Raw genomic sequence first — 25,659 nt, forward strand, 5'->3', positions numbered from 1 at the left:
ATCGTTTTATATTCTGCTTCAGCATTAGATCTAGCCACTACACTTTGTTTTTTACTTCTTCGCGTGACCTGGTTTCCTCCTACAAAGGTACAATACCCACTGGTAGACTTTTGGTTATCAACTGCCCCTGCCCAATCGGTATCAGTATATACTTCCACCTTTAAGTGTCCATGTTTTTGGAACAACAAACCAGCTCCAGGAAACTACTTGAGGTATCTAAGGATCCTTTCTGTAGCTTCAAAGTGAGTTGTCCTAGGATTGTGCATGAACTGATTAAGGACACCCACTGCATAAGCAATATCAGGCCTGGTCATAGACAAATACAAGAGTCTCCTTACAAGTCCCTGGAACTTTTTCACATCTTTCAAAAATTCTCCCTGACTGTCTCCCAGCTGATGATTAGATTCAATTGGTGAGTCAATTGGTTTTACCCCAAAATTGCCTGTATCTTCTAGTAGATCTAGTACATATTTCCGTTGAGAAATAAAGATGCCCTTGTGAGAGCGGGCAACTTCAATTCCAAGGAAATAACGTAAGGGGCTTAGATCTTTCATCTCAAATTGAGTGGCTAAGAATTTTTTTTATCTCTGTATTTCAACTTCTCAATCTCCTGTGATCACTATGTCATCCACATATACAATTAGAGTTGCAATTTTCCCTTCACCTTTTTTCACAAATAGAGTGTGATCTGATTAGCATTGTTTGAACCCCATCTATTGAATTGCTAAGTGGAATTTACTAAACCAGGCCCGAGGTGATTGTTTTTACCCATATAAAGATTTTTTTTAACCTGCACACTTTATGTTCACTGCCTTTGGCACAAAAACCTAGAGGTTGGGTCATATACACTTTCTCTTCCAAGTCACCATTCAAGAAAGTATTTTTGATGTCCAATTGGTGAAGTTCCCAGTCAAGATTTGCTGCCAATGAAAGAAGAATCCTAATAGAGTTCATCTTGGCTATTGGAGCAAAAGTCTCTGCATAGTCCACTCCATATACCTGTGTAAAACCTCTTGCTACCAGTCTAGCCTTGTACCTTTCAACAGTTCCATCAGCCTTGTGTTTCACTATGAACACCCACTTGCAACCCGTTGGTTTCTTCCCTTCAGGAAGATTCACCAACTCCAAAGTGTCATTTTTGTGTAATCCATCAATTTCTTCTTGCATTGCATCTGTGCATTCAGGTTTGGATAAAGCTTCTGCCACATTCTTAGGAACGGGGACATTATCCACAAAAGAGAGGAATGCACGAAATGAAGGTGAAATGTGATCATAGGACACAGAATTAAAAATAGGATGATTAGAGGTGCAAGATCTAACACCCTTTCTCTTAGCAATAGGAACATTAAGATCATTAATGACAGGGGAATCAACATTGAGAGGAACAGGTATATCAATAGGAGCAAGTGTACTTGGCTGATGAGAAGGATCTGCCTTTGGTGAATCCGATGATGTTGGTTGCATAGTGTTAGGTTCCATGGCTCTTGAAATCTGTTGGCTTTTATGCAGCGATAAAAGACACGGAATGGAGGAAGATCGGGTAGTGGATGTAGTTGAGTTTGAGCCGCCTGTTTCTCCTCAACCCTACTCTCCCCCTGAGGAGAAACCGAGAAGAAAGGTTGATTCTCAAAGAAGGATATATCGATGGAGACATAGTACTTGAGAGAGGTAGGATCATAGCAACGGTACCCCTTTTGAGATAAAGGGTAACCAAGGAAAACACAAGGAATAGCCCGAGGATCAAGCTTACCTCGAGTAGGGGACAAGTTATGGACAAAGCAACGACACCCAAAAACACGCATCGGAATGGTGGACAACGGAGCTGTAGGAATAGAAGCTGATGTGGGGCCTTATACTCTAGTAACCGAGATGGCATACGGTTGATGATGTATGTAGCACACAAAACTACATCCATCCAAAAACGTTTTGGCAAATTCATATGAATTAATAAGCCACGATCTACTTCGAGAAGGTGACAGTTCTTTCGTTCAGCAACACTGTTTTGTTGGGGTGTCCTGGCACAAGAGCTTCGTTGAAGTGACCCACTCGAAGCAAAAAACTCCGTGAGATCACTATGGAGGTATTCCTTTGCATTGTCTGACTGGAAGATATGGATTTCAGTTTGGAACTGAGTGAACACCATGTGTTGAAAGTCTTTCACAATTTTTGGCACTTCATCTCTAGATCGCATAGGGTAAACCCAAATGTATCTAGAGTAATCATCAATCAAGGTAATGAAGTACTTATATTCAGCCTCAGTAGGTAGAGTAACAGGGCCCCAAACATCAGAATAAACAATACGAAATGGAAATTCAGATCTTTTATTTCTCAAAGGAAAAGAACTTCTACAATGTTTACTCAATTGACATGTCTGACACTGTAATTGACTCACTGACAAGGACTCAAAACAACTTTGGGAACATAACTTTTAATCACTCAAAAGAAAGATGACCAAGACGACTAAGCCTCTCATTGGACGAACTCATGGACTCTATAGCCACAAGACCAGCTTTATTCTCCAACACGTAGAGACCATCCACCATGCTTCCTCTACCAATCATCTTCCTCGAGGCCAAATCTTGAAACACACATGAAGACGGAAAGAAAGTGACTGAACAGTTTAAGGAGTGAACAATACTACTAATGGACAACAAATTTATAGGTAATTTTGGAACATGCAGTACATTAGAAAGGGTAAGGCCGAGTGGGAGAGGTATGGTGCCTTGGCCAGTTATGGTAGAGAAATAACCATAAGCTAGTCTCACTTTATCTCTCCCAGAGAGAAGGTTATATGCCTGAAATAAATTTGACTTACCGGTCATGTGGTTTGAGGCTCCGGAGTTAATAACCCAAGGAGAATCAGTGGTATGAGATGACACATGGAAGGCAGTGGCAACATTACCTGATGTAGACGTGAAAGAGGTAGAGGGAGTAGGACCAGAATCCATCTGGCGGAGAGTCCTACCATACAATTCCAAATGGTCACAAAAGGAGTTGATAATTTCTTCCTTAGGGTCAGGACTGGGATGCCTCTCTTGAGTTACCAATGGACTAGTCTCTTGAGATGCCATATTAGCTGAGTTATACTTTTTCTGATTCTGCTGACTTGGTTCCTGTGCCCATTTAGGTTTTTCCATGGAGATCCCAACGTGTATCTCTGGTGTGTCTTGTCTTCTGGCAGTGAGTGCACCAAAGTTTACTCTTATCATCTGTTCTCTTATGAGAGTCACCTTTCTTAAAAGCACCTCCGGAATTTGTATCTGAATTTCCCCGGACAGTTAGGGCAACTGACTCCCCCTCTACACAATTCATCACACTTCTACTCTCTTTTGACTACACTAAGGCATATACTTCCTGAACTGATGGTAAGTCTTTACTACCCAAGATCTGCACCCTGATGGACTCATATGAAGGATTCAGCCCTAGGAGGAAGGCAAAGACCCGTTGCTGAGATACAAGTGACTTATATGCCTTTGCATTTTCATTACACTTTCAATTCATATTCTAGTAGTGATCAAGTTCTTTCCATATCAATGTCAAATCAGAATAGTACATCGAGAGACTCCTCTCCCCCTGCTTGCAAGTAGAGGATTCAGCTTGCAGTTGGTATATCTTGGCATAGTGTCTCTGCTCTGAATAGGTGGACTTTGCTTGTTCTTCCATATCTCACAAGCAGTTTCAGCCCACATAAATGTCTTCCTTACCTATGGCAGCCTGGAAAACAAGACCCATGACATCACGATACTATTATCTTGGTTCCACCTATCATAGTCAGCACTTCCGTTCTTCGGTTTCTTCACTCTCCCATTGATGTATCCTATTTTCCCCCTAGTAGTGATGTAGAGTTTTATTCCCCTAGACCACTCAAGGTAGTTCAGACCATCAAAGGGAATAACAGCCATGGGGAAATTCATATCCATTCCCCCACTCACTCCATTGTGGCTCCCTGAAATCTCTGAAGTAGTAGAATTCTCAGACGACATGGTAAACACAGAGTTTTTTTTTATCTAAACTCTCAACTTAGGATCCCTCCTTATATCGACAAAAAACTCCACACAAAACAATTTAGTTTTGGACTTTGAAAACAACACCAATTTCCAAAGAAGAACTATGATGAGACTGATTTTCAGGTCTGCATGAAGAACAATCCTAGCCTACAGGTTTTCCAGTAAGTTCCACAACATTAATCAATAAGAGAGATCCTAACAAACATGAAATCAGACTAACGAGCAGAGAAAACAGGTCATCTGTGACCTACAATCAGCTTTTCATAGGTATAGGATCACACGGTCCAACAAATAAAAGAGGTATAACCCTTACAAAAGTCTGCCGACATTCAGTGGTTTGGATTCATTTGTTCTCCACTTGGTACACGACCAAGGAAAGAAAAAAAAAGAAAAAAAAAACTTTAGGGTTGTACTAGTTGCAGATCTGATTTGATTAGCCCAGATTCAATCCTCTGTTCTGCCCAGATTCAGCAACTAGAAGAGAAAAATTGATCACCCAGATTCAACAGCCTTGCTCTGATACCATCTTGGCCATAAATCCGATTGAAAAATGAGGAAGAAGAAAAGAGAAAGGAAGAAGAGAGAAGAGAAGAAGGAAGAAAGGATGAAGAAAAGGTTTGGAGCAATGGAACAGTACTAGCGGCGCCAGCTTCTATTATATTATATAGGGCGACAGAAATAAGAAGGGAAAAGACACCTGTGTCCCTACTGTAAGTGAAGTACAACAACAGAAAATAAAAAAAGGCTTTAACTAGCCAAACATATCCTAACATAAATAACTAAATTATTTCAACAAGGACTATGAGACGGAGGAAGGAAGCAGCTCAGATTCAGAGTCTAAAGGCTCTTCAAGTATTGGAAGTGTAGAACTGAAGAAAGCCAATCCCCTCAATGACAATGAGAGCCTACATACCGAATTGCTATTTTTGGAAAACGAAGATTCGGTTTTAAAAGATTCAGTTCATGAAAAGTTCACTCAACCTTCCCCCTTACCTAAGGAAGTGGGGTCTACCGCAGCTTTTATAGAGGAGAGGCAAAGGTTACCGACTCCTAATTTTGCTCCTAGTTCGCTAGAGCAGCAAGGCATTGATAGAAGACTAGAGGAACAGGACATACCTCGGTCACTGAACACAGAGGTATCAATCAGGGGACAACATCTAAAGGAAGATTCTAATGCAAGGACTAAAACAATATTGGTTGAACATAATGGACCCACAGTCACCTCTTTTGGAAGGAGTAGACGCGATCTTGCCCCTTTGTTCTGCTTCTTGAGATCCATTGGCCTCTTCCCACAACCTGTCAGGTAATATTGTCAATTCGTTTTATGGTACTGATGTGGGTTTTCTGCCTAGAACAGGTACTTTTGCAGCTCAACTTGATTCAGCAGCCATGGATAGAAAATATTTAATTGGGGATAAGGAGGGTCAAGGACGAGAAGAAGTGGAAAGGGGAAGGAAATTTCAGGAAGAGGAGTTAGAGAAGATCTGGGATCAGATCTGTAGGTTTTTGGAGGAGTATAAGAGAAAGGAGGAAGAGGTAGGGTAGGGTGGGGTTCAAGAAGGTTCAGTAAAAACAGGGGCTCAAAGTAGCAAAAAAGCTGGGGATGAATCAGTTATGGGAAAGAAGCAGGAGGAGGAGGAACTAGAGAGGATTTGGGGACAAATTTGTGACCTCTTTGAGGAGTATAGGCAAACAGAGGAATCTGTGGAGGAAAGCCAAGGACTTCCGGAAAGGCAAAATAAAACAAAAGCAGCCTTAAGTAGATCTGGAACAATTAACAACCGAAGGAAGAAGAAAAGATCAGAGGTAGAAAGGTTGATATTAGATATAGAAGAAAATTTGGAGTTTAGCGGAAGAGGGGAGAGAAGGAAAGCCTCCAAGTAGGGGCTTGACCTCAAGAGGGGATGTCAAATCTTTTATATCCATGAAAATCATTAGTTTGAATGTAAGGGGGCTGGGGAGTGCTAGGAAAAGAAGGCTAATTAAGGACCTCCTGAGAAGGGAAAGACCGGATATAGTGATGCTACAGGAGATCAAACTAGCTGATATTGATAGAAGTTGGGCAAGAAGTATTTGGAAATCTAGAGGAATAAACTGGGTGTCAGCACCTTCTTGGGGGGCTTCAGGGGGAATCGTTACTTTTTGGAGAGAGGATGTTGTGGAGGTGGTGGAGGAGTTAGTAGGAAATTTTTCAGTGTCGTTAAAATTTAAGGTGGTAGAGGATGGATTTACTTGGGCACTAACTAATGTGTATGGACCAAGCAATTACAGAGAGGAATGATTTTTGGGAAGAACTTTATGGGACACAAGGGCTTTGGGTGGTCTGTGGTGCTTGGGGGGGGAGACTTCAATGTAATCCGATTTACGAATGAATCAAATAATCCCCAACAGGTCATCAAAACCAGCATGCAGAGATTCAATGGTTTTATTAATAACTATGAATTAAAAGAACTCCCAATGCTGCAAGCCCTCTATACTTGGTCCAACTTTCAGGAGACACCAACCTGCTCCAAATTAGATAGATTCCTCTTCATTGAAAGTTGGGAAAATAAGTGGGCAAACTTGATAACTAGGACTTTATCGAGTCACTTATGGCCATTGCCCCATTGGCTTGGGACAGGAACCCTTTAGGCAAGTGATGGAGGGTGATTTGACCCGACCTCATCACAAGAGGACACGTGGACGTGACTCAGCATAAGTGACAACTTAGTGCGACCAGTCCGCCAAGATCCAGCGTAGCAGCTCGGTACCAGATGACACTCCGATTACCCCGAGCTAAGATTCTTCCAAGGAAGCGCCCCGAGCTAAGATTCTCCCAAGACAGGAATCTCCTGAGCTCAAGGCACTTCGGGTTGAGCTCGGGAGCCTCCTAAGTTAGAATAAATTTACTCCTACTTAAACCTAAGTAGGCCATCTCGGGTAGAAGCACCTCGATACGGCACCTGCAGCTCGGCACAGGGTAGTTCGGTACAAGGTAGCTCGCGGAAGAGCATCTCGACATATCATAGGAAGATCTCCTGTCTGACAACCGTACCTGCCAAATCTGGAGACTGTACCCACGTCTCTCGCCAGGCGGCGTCGTGCCTGCCAACCCTGGGAGGTGTCCCCCGCCTAGCAGGGCTGTACTCTGCAACAGTTACCTGCGCAGTCCTAGCAAGTAATGGCTGCGGCAGAGAATTAGAGGCGGTTATGCCTGATTTGACAGGACACCGCTATATAAGAGCTCCGATCCCCAAAGAGCAAAGGTATTGCAACTTGCGTGATCTGCACTCTAGCCCTTTTATTTTCTCTACAACTCTCTCTTTCAGCTCTCAACTTTCTCTCCCAGTTACCAACTTAAGCATCGGAGTGTTCCCGTCGGGTGAGCTCCCCGGGATCCCTTCATCTTTTTCTTCACAGGTGCTTCGTCCGCCGCCAGCTAGGAGCACAGCCACTTCCAGCTAGGAGTGACCAGGTCGCACATCATCAGCAAGGACCCCGACCTTTTAGGTTTGAGAACATTTGGCTGACTCACCCGAACTTCGTGAAGAAGGTTGAGGAATGATGGAGACCTAAGGGGGGTGAAGTGGAAAGGGGTAAGATTCCACAAAAAACTTAAAAGATTGCGAGCACATGTGAAGGAGTGGAATAGGGAGCATTTTGGGAGAATAGAAGAAAGGAAATCCTCTCTGTTGATCCAAATAGAGGAATTGGATGCGAAGGAATCTCAAAGAACCATAAGCCCTTAGGAGAGAGATCGGAGATGGAAACTAAAAAGAGAGTTAGATGAAGTTGTTTTGAGAGAAGAAATTTCTTGGAGGCAGAAATCTAGATGTAAATGGATTAAGGAAGGAGATGGGAACACTAAATTCTTTCATAACCTAGCCAATGGAAGGAGAAGGAAAAACATAGTGTCCAAACTAGAAGTGGATGGAATAATCTTTGACACCCAAGAGACGATAGCTAACTGTTTTGTTGAGCACTTCAAATCCATTTTGAGGATACCCCTAAGACCTAGTGTGGAGTTGGAAGGCGTTACCTAGCAGAGGCTTCCAGAAGAGAGTAGAAGCTGGCTGGAAAGGAATTTTGAGGAGGAAGAAATCAGAAAAGATGTCTTTTCAATGGAAAGGTCAAAAGCACCAGGGCCAAATGGGTTTACAATGGCTTTTTTCCAAGAATGTTGGGCCATAGTCAAAGAAGATTTAATCGAGGTCTTTAAGGAATTTGAGGATAACCTAATGATGAGTCGTGGAATTAATGCTACTCTTTTAGCTTTAATTCCCAAGAAGAAAGAGGCCAAGCATCCAAAGGATTTTAGACCTATTAGTTTGGTGACTAGTGTTTACAAGATTGTGGCTAAGTTCTTATCTTTGAGGATAAAAAAGGTGCTTTCTTGTCTCATCAGCCAAGCGCAAGGAGCTTTTGTTCAGGGGAGACAAATTGTAGACCAGATTCTAATAGCAAATGAATGTGTGAAGGAGATGAGGAAATCACGGTGTCAAGGTTTTGTTTGCAAATTGGATCTTGAAAAGGCCTATGACTTGGTGGATTAGGGATTCTTACTACTTGTGCTAAGAAAGTGTGGGTTTGGAGATAAATGGTGCAAATGGGTAAATGGTTGCTTGTCTAATTGCCATTATTCCATCCTAGTCAATGGGGTAGTTAATGATTTTTTCCCAACTAGTAGGTGTCTAAGACAAGGTGATCCTATGTCATCGTTCCTTTTCACTTTAGTCTCCGATGCTTTTAATAGACTCCTCTCAGAAGCAAAGAGAGCCAGATCTCTAAGAGGGTGGAGAATAGGTAAAGACAGAGTTTCAGTAACCCATCTCCAATTTGCAGACAACATAATAATCTTTTGTGAAGGTTGTGATTTGATGGAGGTAAGGAATCTGAAGGATTTAATAACTCACTTTGAGAGTGCCTCAAATTTAAAGGTAAATTTTGAGAAGAGTTGTGTTGTGGGAGTTCACTTGAACAGAGAGGAGTTGGAGTCTATAGCAGCCTTGTTAGAATGCACCTGCTCTCAGTGGCATCTATCCTACCTAAGACTTCCTTTAGGTGCAAATCCAAAGGAAAGTAGGTTCTGAAACCCGGTGGTGGAAAGATTCGAAAAAATATTGGCAGCTTAGAAGAGAAACTATATTTCTAAGGGGGGTAGAGTTGCTTTGATTAAAGCAACTTTAGCCAACTTGCCTTTATACTTCCTGTCAGTCTTTAGAATTCCTAAAAAGGAGGCAAAGAGGTTGGAAAAACTAATGAGGGATTTCTTATGGGAACCTGGTGAAGAGAAAAAAGATCACTTGATTAGGTGGGAGGTGGTGTGTCGGAGTAAGAAAGAAGGTCTAGGATTAGGGAACGTGGTGAGCAAGAATGAGGCTCTTTTAGTTAAGTGGCTTTGGAGGTGGCCCCTAGAGAGGGAGAGGTTGTGGCATGAAGTAGTGAAAAGTATCCATGGTTCTGAATCAGGTTAGGATGCGGGAGTATCCCAAAGGGCTTTTTTCACAACACCTTGGAAGGCTATCTCTGGCATTCTCCCTAAGTTCCTCAGTTTTGTAAGGTACAATGCTTGCTCTGGAAACTCCATTCTTTTTTGGGAAGATACTTGGGTGAGCTCTCAACCCCTAAAAGACCGTTTCCCTTCTCTCTATTCCATCTCCCTTTTTAAAAAGAAACCCATTTCTTGGTTCCTTTCCCCCTCGGTTTGCCCTTTGGCCTTAAATTGGGTTTTTTGGGTTTCAAAGAGGGTTAAGGGATGAAGAATCTCTTTGTGTTTCAGAGCTGTTGTTGCTTCTAGATTCGGTGTAATTGGACCCCCTAACCCGGATAGAAGAGTCTGGTCCCTAACCACGGTTGGCTCATTCACTTGTGCTTCTTTCTTTAAAGCCCTTTGCTCCAACCCCTCCTCTCAGGTCTTTCCCGTTAAAGAGGTATGGTCAAGACCAATTCCCCCCAAAATAGCTGTGTTTTGTTGGGAAGCCTATTATAGTAAGATCAATACTGTAGAAAACTTACAAAAGAAGAAACCTTTTATGTGCTTGTCCCCTAATTGGTGCTCTCTGTGTAAAGTGAGGGGTGAGGAATGTAACCATTTGCTAATATCATGCTCTTTCGCTACCAATATTTGGAACTGGGTTGTTTCTTTATTTGGGTGCAGGTGGAATTTGCCCTCTAAAGTAAAGTTGTTGTTCACTCCGGCTGCCTTTGGGAGATTGACAAAAAGAGGGAAGCTAATGTGGAAATGTATCAGAGCCGCTACGTTGTGGACTATATGGGAGAAGAGAAATGCAAGAATATTTCAAGAACATGAAAGAAGTCTTGCTGAAATCAAGGAATGCATATTGACAAGGACAATCTTATGGTTAAAATCTTCACACTTGTTGGCAGATTACTCCTTTGATGACTTAAGGAGAAATTGGGCTGCAGTGGCTGCTACAGTTTCCACCAAGATCAAATCACAAGCTGAATGGATTCCCCCCACCCCCCTGGATGGTGCGGTAAAATTGAATTTTGATGGTAGTTGCCTATGTAACCCAGGGCTATCGGGAATAGGTGGAATTCTGAGAGACAAAGACAGCAATATGTTGTCTCTATTTTCAGGACCAGTGAGTGAAGGTGATTCAGTAAGGGCAGAGCTACTAGCAGCGGTACAAGGTATACAGATGGCTAGTCAAATTGGAGTGACCAATCTGTTAGGAGAAGGGGATTCCAAGGTAGTAGTAGGCTGGCTAATCAGCCCAGAAACAGCTTGTTGGGGCTACAGGGATTTGCTAAAGAAAGTAAATGGATGACAAGGAATATGACTGTCAGGTTTCAGTGGGTCAGAAGATCAACAAATGCAATGGCTGATTCTTTGGCCAAGCAAGGGGTGTCAAGGGGAGATCTTTTTTGGGCTACTTTGTAATTGTGTCTCAGGTCTGGGCAGTTTTGGTGTATATGGTTCAGTCCTAGGGGGTGTAACATCTCGTGCCTCCTCCTAGGCTAATTGTATTATTGATATCTGATTTAATAAAACTACTCTCATTCATAAAAAAAAAATGAATGGCATACAAAGTGTTGGAGTTGAGATGAATGGAGGTCAGAAGCCTTTTTGGATATCTTACTGAATTCTACAGAGATGAAGTCACATCTATGCTTACCATTCAGTACTGCATGCATGAGCTCATTATAGACTGGTCTTATGAAGAACTGTATGATAGTAAGGTGCTCGCATGTCCATATATTGACTTGTTAGGAAACATTACATCAGGAGAAAGAAGCCATTGTATCCATGGTCTGATCAATCTCAAAAGATATAGCTCTTTCATTCTTGGTATTTATGACAAGTTATATTAGATGGTAGAAATGAAATATGTTAAATTAGTAGCAGCAGACCTCTTGAATCCTGATTTCCCACTTAAAATTCAGGTGAGGTTTCTAAAACCATAGGCGGATGAATGTGGCTGTAACATAGGCAAGAATACAATGTTGTCTATGACAGTACTGAAACTGTGAGTGGTCAATTGTGATTGGTTCTTGAAGCAATTAATCAAGCGAGTATTTGAGTCCAATACCATTGGGAATTCAATGAGCAAGGAACAGAACTGGCGTTAGCACAAGACTGAGTTTAGGTTCTATTCTACTACTTGTGAGGGCTCTTAGCTGTTCCATCAGTAGTTGCTCAGACTGGCTTCGCATCTTGTGCCTTGTTCTTTTCATGGATGTACACTAGGTGAAACTGCTGATGAGCTTGTTCTGTTATAGCACTTAGGAAGCTGTATCGTGGTTCCTTTATCAGGGTAGAAAAAAAAACAAAGGGCCAATTGTATATATAGGGTTGTCTACATGAATCCTGTTTCGCCATTCTGTTCTGTTTAGTGCCGTATCCGTCATTAAACTATGGGCACTTAAATTATTTCTTATTACTTCCACCCAAGTACTTTTCTGTATGCCTCTAGGTCTTCTAGCCCCTTCAGCTTCCAAGTGGAATAGACGGCTTTTATTCAGGATTTGATCTTGTCATAGGAAACTTAGGAATTCTGTGCTTCTTGCTTCCATTTCTTAGGATTTGATTCCCATGTTAAGGTGTTTGGAGACTTAAAAATGGTATTAGCTTCGTTCTAGAAGTCACTATCTTGGCAAAAAGCAACTGTCCTCTTAGTTCACTTTTCTTAATTCTCGACTGTTGCCATAAATTCTTTGATCCTCCAAGAAAAAGATGCTTCTTGATCAGTTGTTTGGATTATTCACGCGATGCAAAAAATAAAAAATAAAAAAAAATCCAGTATCTGCCTTATCTTAACCCCTGCAAAAAAAGAAAGGAAAAAGTTTGCCCAATGAAGATGGAGTCGTTTTCAGGCATAGAATCAGAATGTTTATTACTGTAGATCTTCATTTCCTCAGCTTAATTTACTGTCCCACGAAGCTGGTAATTCTCTGTCTGTTTCCTATTTGAACCCAAGCTCAGCATTCATTCATGCATGAAGTCAGTATTCATTCAAAGAAATTTAAATCGGTGCCGTGACCAGAATAATCTGTTCCAGTTGAAAGCTGCTTAGTATTCATTCATGCATCAAGTCATGGAAATTATACTGGCAAAGTACACATGGCTACCTCTAGAAGCAGTACAGATCTCTTGCTTTCCTCCGACAGAACTAGTATCAGAAACATATCTTACAACTATGAAAGGAAAATAGAACAAGTATACGTAGTAGCAACTGTCAAATCAGCTGCATTAGATGACAAGAAGTTACATACAGACGACTCTGAGATTAGTCAAAGTATTCTTTTTCTCTTTCCTATTGCTTTTCCCTACTGAAATCTACCTACTAAAGCTGAATCTTACTCCACCAAAACTAGTTGACACTTCAGAAGTTCCAAATAGAACTAGGGAATGTCAGCTCTTCGTGTATGTCAACCTGCAACCCATTGTCTACTGCTTCCTGATGTCCATCTAGTCCATGCATCTCGACCAGTGAATCCCAATTGAAAGTCTGTTCACCAAAAGCTGCTTGCTCGTGTTGTAAAATTAATAAAGAAGGTAGAATGAAATTTATCGGTAGTCGCTTTCCAAACTAAATTTGCAGAGATGTGATGTTGTAGAAACTAGAAACTTGGAATTGCAGGGAGGAGGGTTGAATTGTGCCACTTGGTTACTTTTCTTAAAACCGTATTTTCTCCCTATGGTGCAGCCGGGTGATCACAAATCAGTCACCAAAATAAAACAACCCACAGGCTTCTGGTAGACATGCACACTACAAAAAAATACATTTCTAGCGGTAGTTTTTGAACCGGCAGTCAATTAAAACTGCCGCTAAAGATCAATCGACTACTGGCCCACTTTTGCTCCGTGCCTCTTCTTCTTCAAGTTTCTTCTTCCCGCCCTCTCTGTTTTCTCCTCTCCCAATTGACTCTCTCTTAATCGTCTCTCTGTTTCACAGTAGTCTCTCTCTCTCTCTCATGCGTGCCCATGGTAAAGGCATGACGGTTCAGTTTCCGCGGTTGCTTCCAATACTGGGACTGCTGCTCCAAGCTTCCTTTAAGTCTGATAAAAAAGGTCTGCAATTGTCTTTCTCCAAGCTTCCAAGACTGCTGCTCTCTCTTCTTCGAATGCTTTCAATCTCCTAAAGGTATTGGATTTTGTGCCCCAAATTATTCTATTTTATCTGATTTCTATTCCAATTTGATTTTAGGTATGAAAAATTGGTTGTTTCAAATTAATTACCTAGAATTCCTCGTCTCTATATAGGTTTTTACTGGATTATTTTGGTGAACTTTACGGTTGAGTTGGATCTTCATAACTCGTGAAAAAAATCATGATTTGTGAAAAACTTGTAACAAACCTAAACTTGACTGCAACTATTCTCGTACTGAAAGGATTTTGTGCTGTCGATCTGTCCATCACCGAAATTTTCTTCTGATGAAGGAGACTCTGCACATGAATTCAGACAATGCACTATGAATAATTTTTAATTTCATATAATACATACAAAGCTCGCTAGAACCCCTTTTTTCTCTCAAGATTCCGCTGTGTATTGCCTCCCAATTATTTAATTGACATGCCTTTCAATTCATTTTTAGTTTTGAAAGGAATTCCATTGGTCTGCCGCATCTCTAATCATGTAACATTGTTAACAGGACAGTTGATAAAAGTTGAAAATTCAGTGGTTCCTTGCAAATAAAAGACAATAATATGTTTAATCAAATACAGTGCTAGTAGTGGGTATCTATCATATAGAATAAGTGCAGAAGCAGAAAACTTTAGAAAAACTCCATGCATCAGTGTGTATGGCTGTCCATCCCTGCTGCGGTGATCAACACTGTTTGGGCTGAATGGAATAGAAGGGAGTTTCACAGAGAGTCAAAGGGAGTGGGGAGGAGTTAGTGTTCTTTTCCTTTCGGAAAGCCGGTGTCTTGGGTTGCATCTGCTAAAGGCTTTCAGCCTAACATCTTGGGGTCCTTTTTTTTGGTAATCAATAAAAAGAGAACTTATTAAAATAAAAGAAAGTAGTACATCTGGAGGTGATGAGATATCACTGAAAAACAACCCTACAAAGAGGAGAGAAAAAGGGAAAAAATACAAGGAGAGGAAAAAACAAAGATGATACAATAAGCATAGGCCATACAGAGAGTAAAGAAAAGCAAAAAGCATCATGCCAGCTGTGTGAGTTGTAATCCTGTTGTATCTTGGTCTTTTTGCCCAGCTAGGAGCTTGTCTCTTGGGGGCTTGTTGTATCTTGATTATAGAGTTTCTAATAAAATTACATTACTTTCTTCAAATCAAGGTCTGCACATTCATGGCATTTTGATTGCAGCCCATTGATTTTATGCTAAATTATATGATCGCCTTGATCTTGCATAGAATGCCACTGCTCCAATGTCGTCTTTTAAGTTTACCAAGAATCGTGCATTCCTCGAGTTGTTTTAAGAGGAGATTAATTTGTGAATGAAAATTGAAGATTTTAAATTTTATTTTGATCGACACTCTTAATGCCAAATTAGTGTTATTTGAACTTTGGCTGGTTATGGATGATTGTTGTCTTGTAAACTAGGTTATATATTAATCTCTGACTAGATGCTCATTTGGGTGTTCAATATTCAAGAGTTGCTGGAAAGAGTTTTAATTGATACCTTTTATCTATTTTATTGCATAAACAGGAGGAAACCTGGCCTGGGCTTGAGTAAACTGCTGAGTACTCTCCAGCCAAGCTTTCAGTTTGTAGCTGTATGTCTTATTATTTCTTTCCATCTGTGTGTCTGATGTATGCTATTGAAAAGAACATGAGATTTACTTCCAGTTTGTAAAGGGGTGCTTGCTTCTAAATTTTTAACATTTTGAGATTTATTTGTATTATCTATTAGATTACTCCAAATACAGAAACAAAATCCCTACAAGAAAATATATTTCTAGCGGCAGCCTTATTTCTAACTATCATACCTTACTTAGCTTATGATGGATTTAACAATTTCTTAGAATTTTTTTCTAGGAGCTGTAAATAATTTTCTTATATTTGAATTGTTTGCTGGACAGTTTGCTCCATATACGAGACATTATGGCTCTTATTTGTCATCTGACCAAAATTTGACTTAATTCTACTGTATCATGGTCACATAATTTAGAAGGCTCCATTTCAGCCATACAGCCTAATTTTTGTGAAAAGGAATCCTCTTTGATCTCTTTTTGACAGATTGTAGAATGAAATAGTGGCAATTCTTACTTGGGGCTTCTGCTATCAGCTTGTTACAATTAGAGCTTTCTTTTGTCAGTTACTAGAGTTGCATTAAAAATTACCATCTTAGCTCTGCTTATTCTAGGAACCCATGGATGTTAAGGCAACAGTCCAAGATTTCAAGTTTTCTTTCACCTTCCTTTGGCCTTTGATCAATGCTACATTGTTAGTGGATAACACTAGCATTTATGTATACTTAGAGCATTTTCTAAGACTGCTATCTTCCCCAGGTACATGGGCAACATCAGATGCAATTTTCTCAGCCATGTAGGGAGATTAGGCTATTCAATTAGATGAAGCCAAGGGGTGGGTAGTGGCCTTGCCCACTTTTTAAATGAGATGACAAAAACAGTGATGAGTAGATAACTGCAGGTATGACGGTAGTTTCTTTTGAGGCTAATTCAATTAGTTACCTTTTCACAAAAATAGAAAAAAAAAAGATCTTCTCTAGGTAAGTTGTCCAAATAAAGTAATGTCCTCTTCTTCCTCTATGTCCACATTCTTTTTGTTGCTTTTGGGTTGCTGTTGGCAAAAAGGTAAAGTTTGGAGATATTGATTACTGATGGCTGATACTATAAAATTGAATGGTCTCTTTCTGCTATTGATCTGGTTCAATTCTCTATCAAATGTGTATAATGAGGTATCCTGATTGGGAAGTGCAGAAAATTAAGAAGCACATCAAACCTGAAAAAGAACTGTGTTAACATGCTACTTTTTTCACTGAACAGAAAGTATGGTATTGCAGCAACTAGAAGATACAATGAAACATGAAGATCCTACCAATCATGAAGATACATGAGAGTAGAAAACCCAGAGATATTCACGACTTTGGGAAAAAGTCCATTGCTTTATTAATTCCTTAGTAACATTTCAATAAATCAAATCCAGAACAGAAGTAGTTCTAGATTTATGCCTCAGCTAAAGGTCCTACCAATCATGCAACACTGAGCTGATGAGATGTTCCATATCTTGTTGAGCTAAAGACCCTATTTATTCTTCAAAGTGAACCCGAGTAGTCCATTTCACAAAACATTCAATCTGAATGTTTAAGTCAGATGGATTCTAACATGAGGCAAAAACAAATGAATCCTCAACTTTCAACTTTCAACATATTAAACACAAACACCACTGTGCACTTGTGTTAAAATCAATCAAAAGAACCTTGAAAAGCTTTCCAAAGCTTGAAAATTCAGGGATGGAGGATAGCATCTTTTCATAAGCATCAATAGTGGATGTGGGACCACTAGGCAGAGCACCCAGCCCAACTGTTTTGTGTTGGGCTGCAGCATTAAATTACACAGGACAGATTGATAAGGAGAGAGATGGTACTTGATAACATTGATTGTGTCCTTTGTGGAATACTAGAAAGCATATCTTTATGCAATGCAGTTTTACTAGAGAGGTCGTCTGGTCTCTGATGTGGGGTGCTTTTAACTGGAGAAGTTGCTCCCTTGAATCAATCCTGCAAGCTTTCAAGACCTTGCAGCTGGCTGTACTTAGTGAGAAGGGCAAAGTAATATGGAGATTAACACTGATTTTCCGGTGTATATGGTTCAAAAGGATGGAAAGAACTTTTGACGGCAGAGAAAATTCTATTGATGTGGTTGTAAACAGATTCGAACGCCCCTTATGCTTCAGGGGTATAAACAGGTGTTTATATTGATACTTTGTTTCATTAGGCATTTAAGGTTGGTCCTTGGCATTTAAGCCACCCAGAAATGCGCATCTCTGTTGGGTGCATCACTAACTGCAAGCTAGTCATGCCTTTGGATTAGGCAACTTTAATGCTGCAGAGGCAGAGCGGCCCCAAGTGATTCTGAGTGAGGGAAATAGAACCAAATTCTGGGTGGATAGGTGGTATGGACAACACGCCCTAATGGATGCATACCCGACCTTTTTCTTGGTGACATAAAATAGGGAGGCTTTGGTTAAAGTGTGGTTTCTTGGAACCTGACCTTGAGAAGCAGCCAAAATATGGCAAGGGATTTCTATTTTTTGAGTTATTTGAGTTTCTAAATTAGTGTTTTAATTAGAAAATCAGATATGGCTAATAATTATAGTTACAAACAAATGCATGCAAATCTAAACCAGGTATAATGCAAAGTATGCAAACTGCTAATTTATGATCGGAAAGTATCAGTATAGAGAAACTTAACTCAGTCTATGTTCCATTTGTTGGGAAGACAACTGAAACCATAATACTATACTAACCCATTTTTTCCATTGTGAAACTGTAGCTTAATATAAGTCAACCAGTCAAAATTTGCACAAACAATTGATAAATTCAACGCACTTGCTTACCAGACCTCTATGAACCACAGAAGATGATGCTCAGATTTCAGAGAAGACAGAGAGTCGAAAATTGTTGTGTATAGACTGCACCGGCCAACACTCTTCTTATAGAGTGTTCTCAGACCCGAATGGACACAAAGGTGACCATTCAAGCAGGAGCCTCTTTATAACAGTGTACCTATTCGAAGAGGCACAGGTAGGAAGAAGAGATACGAAAAGAAAATGTTTTAATTTTAAAAATCTAAATTAATACATGATTTTTAAAAAAAGGTTTAATCTGGTTAAAACCAAAACGATTTAGTGCATCGCGCGTACACTCACACAAACACACACGCACACCTAGAGGTGTAAATCGGGTCAGGCTGCAGGCGGCCTAGCCCGATTTTGGACCGGCTTGACACGAAGGCTAATGGGTCGTGCCAGGCCTGGCACAAAGGTCTGTGCCGTGCTGGGCCGGGGGTTCGAGGCCCTTGGGCCGGCACGACACGAAGCACGACCCGTAACAGGCCGCGCTCGGCCTGCCCGGGAATATAGTTGTTGGGACTTGGGCGGTTGCGCCCCCCCCCCCCCCCCCCCCCCCCCCCCCCCCCCCCCCCAATAGCTATAAACAGCCATATTAGGGGGGTATTTCTGTGTTTTGCTTATGGGGGGTTGAAAAAATGATATAAATGCCCCCCAACAGCTATATAACAACTACTTTATGGGGCATTTTGGGTAAAGTTATAAGTAACTTTACAATGACCAAAATACCCCATCCAACAACTAAATAACAGATAGTTTTTTGGGCAATTGAATTATGTTCAATTCCTATAAATAGCCTTATCCTCCACCATTCTCATCACACCAATTCAACAATCACCATTCAACAATTCTCCTATTAAGTTATTCTCTTAATCTCTTCAGTCTTTCCTCTCTTAGTCTCTCAGTCTCTTTCAGTCTCTCATACATTCTCTGCCATCTAAGTGAACTCTGATAGTCTCATAGTCTGATTGGAGCCTTGGACGTTGTCACGTTGAAAGGCTTTAATCGTTGAAATCAACCGGCAATCCGGGATTCTAGGGTAAGTCTAATTAAATTAATTTTATTTTTTTAGAATTTGAAAAAAATGGCCAGCTCTCCCCAAAACCCCAAGTTTAGTAGCCTGATTTAGAGAATAATTAAAATAGAGGATGTTGAGGGGAAGGGGAAAATAGCAGTTTGCCAAAAATGTAAAAAAAAACTTTTAGCTATTGTAGCAAGGGTGGTATTAGCCATTTGATCAGACATTTTCTCACACATGAGAAGGAAGAAGAAATAACCCACAATTTAAATGAATTTTTGAAATAATGGAAAATAAATTTTAAAAATATTGGGAGAAGTCGGAGTCTCGGAGAATATTTATCGCCGCCAATCCCGCCATGGCACGTGATCTGTGATCTACTAACCCCTCCGATGTCTACAGGCTATAGTTCCATTGGAGCCTTGTTTAGTTGTTTTAATGCAGGACCTGCAGGTACCACACTACGACACTACCACTGTACCAGCCTACCAGAGTTGGCTAGATGAAGTTATGAATCATGATGTAGAATATAGATTACAACTTTACAATTACAAGACAAAGGAGGGCATGATACTACAGACTACTATAGTACTATAGTACTACATACACCGGATATTTGGTTTTTCACTTGAAGGAGATGATGAAAATGTGTGTGAATGCTTTCATCATAATGTATATGTAAATTTTGTTTAAATTGTAAATTTTAACAAATAACCCACAATTTTTTATTTTGTCAAATTATTATAAATTTTATTTTAATTTTATTTAATTTATTTGCTATTAATGTAATTTTGTATTTTCAATTTATAACTATATAGTCTATAATTCTATATTGTATTTTTTATATTTTATTAATTTATTCCATTTTCATATTTCATTCATCCAACTATCCAAGTATGAAGTTTATGAAGTATCCTACCATTGTATATTTCATAATTTCAATATTTGTATAATTGTATGCTTTGTAATTTGTATCATTATTCATTCAAATTTAAATGAAATAAAATTTTTAAATTCCTATTTGAATTGTTTTATACTTTTATTTATTTATTCTTTGGGTTATTAGGTAATCATAAATTTGTAATTAATTTATTATTTATTTCTTGTCCTGGTTCCTAAATCCTGATCGAGTGATCCTGAATCCCCGAATCCTAATCCAGTGATCCTGAATCCCCGAATCCTAATCCAGTGATCCTGAATCCCTGATATGACATTTGATTTAACAATAATCCATTCAATGAGTCTATCCCGATTCGGCCCAGGCCCAAGGTCTGCCCTGTGGCTCATCCCAGCACAGCACGACACAGGCCCACTTGGGCCTGGGCCGTGGGCCATGCCGTGCCGACTCCCAAAATTTCCCCTAGGGAGGATGGCAGGGCCCGTGGCGGCCCGTGGGCCAGCACAGCACAGCCCGCCTTTAGGGTGGGCCGCCCACGACACGACCCACTTTACACCTCTACACGCACCCTCGCCCACGCCCTGACCTTGCGTGCGTCTGAAAACATGAACAGTGTGTTGGGCATTTACGTTAAGTAACGTAACCCACGTGAAGGAAACACGGAGAGGAAGTTCTTGGATGGGAACCATTTGAACTTCTAGGATTTATCAGGAGGATTGAAGCTGTTGCTGGGTTGAAGGTGTGGTAGGTTGAGGTAAGCTTCCGGGCCATACAACCTCCTTGCCGCTTCGTCGTAGGCCATGGCAGCTTCCTCGGCGGTGGCGAAAGAGCCCAACCAGAGTCTGGTTCTCTTCTTGGGCTCTCTGATCTCTGGATTGCCCTAAGTTCTTTGTCGAACTCCACGATACTCGCAGGAGACGTTCTGAGGGCCGCCTTTACCTCTTCCGGGGCCTTTCTTCTACGGCTTCATGGACCTTTCCTGCAACTTTCCATACTGGGTTTGGATGAGAGAGAGAGAGAGGAGTGTAGATGGGTGAGACTGGAGAGTGCATTGGTAGAGTGTAGACCTGTTCATGGGCTGGGTGGCCCGACGGGCCGGCCCGGCCCGGCCTGGTCCCCAGATGGGCTTGAACAGGTATATAGGCCCGCGGGCTTAACCTCGGGCCAAAAAGCCCGGCCCGCAATAAATTCGAGCCGAGCTCGGGATTTGCCAAAATAGCCCGGCCCGACCTATAAATAAACCTAGAAAACCTAGTTGAATACCCCTCTTTTTTTCACCTTTTTCCCTTCTTTTTCCAACCAAATTCTTCTTCTCCACATCCTCTTTCCCTTCTTTATATATATTTTTAATATAAATAAATTTTGAATTTATATATTTTTTTAATGTAAATAAATTCTGATTTATATTGATTATTGAATAGGGAAATTTTCTAATTTTTTTATTAGGTCGGGCTTCGGGCTCGGGCTCGGGCTTTGGGCTTTTTATTAGGGCCGGGCTCGGGCCCAAGTTGTAGGCCCGTTGGTCGGGCTCGGGCCTAACATATTTCTATTAATGAATAGTAAAAGCCCGGCCCGAGCCCGGCCCGGACCGGCCCATGAACAGGTCTAGTGGAGTGTGAAAGGCGCGGGATATGTAATGAGTACGAGTGCAGTTTGGTAAGGCTGCAAATAAGTCGGACAGATCCGATTCGAATCCGATACCGATATGTTAAAGAGACGGATTTGGATATCCCTCTTTATCTTAATAAATCGGATCGGAAAAACCGATCTGTTAACTTAATGAATCAAATTCGGATATTGGCTGATCCGGTATGCTGTGACTCGATTCAATTTATTAATTATGAATTATTATATATTATTTAGATATTATATATGTATATTCTATATTTTATTTATATATTATATATTATATGTTTTAAAATATTATTATATTATATAAATAATATATATTATTTATATTACATAATATAAATATAATTTTAACCGAATCGGATTCGAATAAGATATCCGATAATACATTTTTAAAAGTCCAAATCCTTACCGGATTTGGATCAGTCCGATTTTCTTAACGGATCGGATATATCCTTTCCGATCCGGTTGCAGCCCTACATTTTGGTTTAATTGTTGTCACGTTCGCAGGAAGTTTTCAAGCACATGTGATCTTGGTGAATATACATGCAGTAAAAGCATTGACCATCGATGAGAGTTCTAAGAAAGAATCACGTGAACTACCATTAATTTTGATTTTTAGTATCGGTGCTTGGGAATTAGAGTGCCTCCACCTTGTTGTATGCATGCTTGCGCTGCATGCATCGTTGTACATAATCATTTGCATCTTGTTTTAGGTACAACCAAGGGAAAGTTTGATCCACTTTATCAGGAAGGCCTCTTGTGGCCACACAAATAGAAGTAATCTTGTGATTTGTTCATTGAACCTGATGGGTCCCACCTATCGGGATCTGAGGATCAGATAGTCAAGGGTGATGGATTTGCTTAGAGACAGAGAGAGAGATCTCGAAGGGTCACGTGTGTATTCAGATTGGGGGTTCCTAACTGATGTGGACACTTCACTCTTCACATCTCATTGTTTCAATATGTGAATTGTTTCACAACAGAAAGTCCATTTTTTTTTTATTTTCTATCTCATATTTGTGATGTAAATATTTAAATTCTTGATTTTTTATCTTAGAAGTTTTAATATACATAATACAATTTTTAGTTTTAGAAATACAAGGTGAATTAACATTAAAGTTTCTTGTATACATAAGTTTAAAATTTTACCTGCATATCTAATATGAAATAAATTTTCATTTATAAATAATTTTAATTGAGATTTTAAAATATTTATTGCTAAATCATAAATTTGTAAAGTATTTAAAATATTTGCAACAATTGTTGGCCCAGTATGTGGTTTAAGACTTATAATACTTAAAATTCCTTTTTATAAAAGCCATGGTTCATCAATAAAATGCCTTGTGACACTAATATAACTAATATTATATTTGAAAGTCGAAATATCATAAGTGAATTTTTAACATTTAATTTGACATAGTAGAAATTAAATTTTGTTTATATGTATAAAAAACTTTTAAAGCATATTTTCTAATAGTATTTCTATAAATGTTTTAAAATTAAGGATTTATAAATTGTTGTAAAAATTTTTCAAACCTAGGTTCTTCAGCTAATAAAAAGGGGTTTTTTAGCATGTATAATATATTTTGCTAATTCTTGCCTCATTTTTTCTTTCAAATATTCAAAATTATCAAAAAGCTCACACCTAATTTGTGTTTGATTTTCGTTATTTTTTTCTCAAATGACTGGCCATGCATCTAGCTAAATGGTTAGTACCACTTTTTCTACCTTAACTAAAATCACTCCTATATTTTATGCAAGCAACTCTTTTTTTCCTTTCCCTCAACATTTTCTATATTAAACATATCACATACTTTGCTAGTCTTCTCTTGCCACCTCTAGCACTTGTAGTAGAAGTGGCTTCAGCAACAACAATGCCACCAACACCCATATCAGTCCTATTGTAGTATGACTGGACATCATTGAAGCCAAAGTTGTAAGGAAAAGGATTTGAGAGGAATCGGTCATTTTAAAAAAAATTGAAATATTAAAAACCTACAAAATTAAAAATTAATTACCACTTACTCGATCTATCGGTTCGAAATCCCAATTTGATTTCAATTGATGAAATATCTAAGCCTCCCAAATTTCTCAATGATGGAAATAGATGAAGCCCATGTATAAATCAAGTAAACAGTACAAATGGATCACACACAATTGCTTCATTTATATGGACCAATTGAGTTAAAGAATTTAATGATGTTTAATGATGGTTCTACCTATGTTTATGTATCATCCACAAAAGACTTGATTAATGATGTGGTAGATATGCAAAGACATATTTTGGTACATTACTTTTGTTTGTAATACTAACTCATTGATATCTATCTATCTATCTATCTATCTATCTATCTATCTATCTATATATATATAAAATAAATAATTTTCTTCATTGCCATATACATTTCGGTGAAAATTTTCAACATTTACAATGGCAATGAAGAGCATTAATGGAGTTCATAGAAAATTTTCCTTTAATATCTAATGCACCACTTGAAAAACCAAGATATATGGATTTACATGAAAGTTCATGAAATTGAAATAGTGTAGTTCAGTTGTATAACTACAATGTTTTTGCAATGAAGTTCCTAAATCCTCTAATCAAATCTTCATCCATTGCAGATTTTGCCATCAACTTTGGGAAATAGCTTGGTCTTGTTTTGATATCTATTCTTGCATGCTTGTTTCAGTCCTTCAACTTCTCCAAGGGTTTTAATGTTAGGGGTAAGGTGCTTTGGAGGATTTTTTCAGTTGCTATCCTATGGGCTTTTCCAAGGGAAAGGAACAATCGGATTTTTGTTGATACGTATAATGTTGTAAATTCAGTCAAGAACAAAGTTATAGGTTATCTGTGTTATTGTTTAAGTGTACAAAGGGCTTTTAATGGTATTCAGTTTTTATCATAATTTTATGATGCCTAAGATTTTTTCCAATGGATATTATGACTGTTCTTTGGTGAGAAAGAAAATAGTACATTAACCACAAGTTAATCAAATGTACACTTAATTGCAACAATCATTCTAAGAAACTTTGTGGATGTACAATGCCCTAACAACACAATTTTTTCTTACATATCAACAATAGAAAAGTGATGATTTTAAGCACATGGTTGATTATTAGAACAATTCACTAAGGATTAAAGAGGCAATATGAATAGGTAGGTCTATGGATGTACCAATTACTTGTGGTATAATTGACTCTACAATAATTTCTATAGGGGAAAGTGGTCATGCTTCTCTTCAAACTTGGTTTGATAGCTCTTATAATGCATACTAGCACACTCAAAGGTCAGATAGTCATGGGATATGCCTAATTGGGGCATCCATGTGGTCAATAACTTTTATAAGTTTGGAAAAACCAAGAATAATTATAAACTCTAAAATAATGATCATATAACTCATTTGGTCATGTATCCTTTCATACTTTTTATTTTAACCTTTATGGTGTATATCAAAACACTCATGGACCAAATATAGGCCTAATTTGGCCATGCATGCACCTAATAACTTTTCTTTCTTTTTGAAAACCAAGAAAAAGTTATCAACCTTAAAGCAATTGTCATATATGTCATGTGGCCTAGACTTTCTTTGTGTTTAATCTAATAACTCTTATGATGTAAATTGGGATACTTTTGATATTATAGGCCATGGTAGGGGATATGCCTAATTGGGGCACATATCAACTCTAATTCACAAGTTGCTAAGGTCAAGTGACCATGTGACTTTGTAGTTGATCTATTAATACTTGTAACACACATTGGAACACTTATGAACAAATTAGTCAAGATTGGGCCTAATTTGCCACATATGGATTCGATAACTTTTCTTTATTTTCAAAGTTATCCTAAATCACAATTTGCGAAGTTATCAACCCTAAATCACAACTTGCTAGGGTCAAGTGACCATGTATGCTATATGTTTTATTAACTCTTATAACATATATTGACACTAACGATCAAATCGGTCAAGGTTAAACTTAAGTTCACACCATATGGTATTGATTACTTTTCATGGTTTTCAAAATTCAAGAAAGTTATCAACCCTAAACTTGAACAACTTACTGAGGTCAAGTGGTTGTGTATCTATTTATATATGATCTATTAAC

General features: G+C 39.2%; 1 pseudogene; it reads right to left on the reverse strand.

Moving 5' to 3' along the window:
* Positions 1-1,283: 1,283 nt before the first annotated feature.
* Positions 1,284-20,998, reverse strand: LOC148790047 (dehydration-responsive element-binding protein 2F pseudogene; annotated as a pseudogene).
* Positions 20,999-25,659: the final 4,661 nt, after the last annotated feature.

The sequence above is a fragment of the Nelumbo nucifera genome, chromosome 8 (assembly GCF_055504915.1).
Source record: "Nelumbo nucifera cultivar China Antique chromosome 8, China Antique-T2T, whole genome shotgun sequence".
In the NCBI taxonomy this organism is placed as follows: Eukaryota; Viridiplantae; Streptophyta; class Magnoliopsida; order Proteales; family Nelumbonaceae; genus Nelumbo; species Nelumbo nucifera.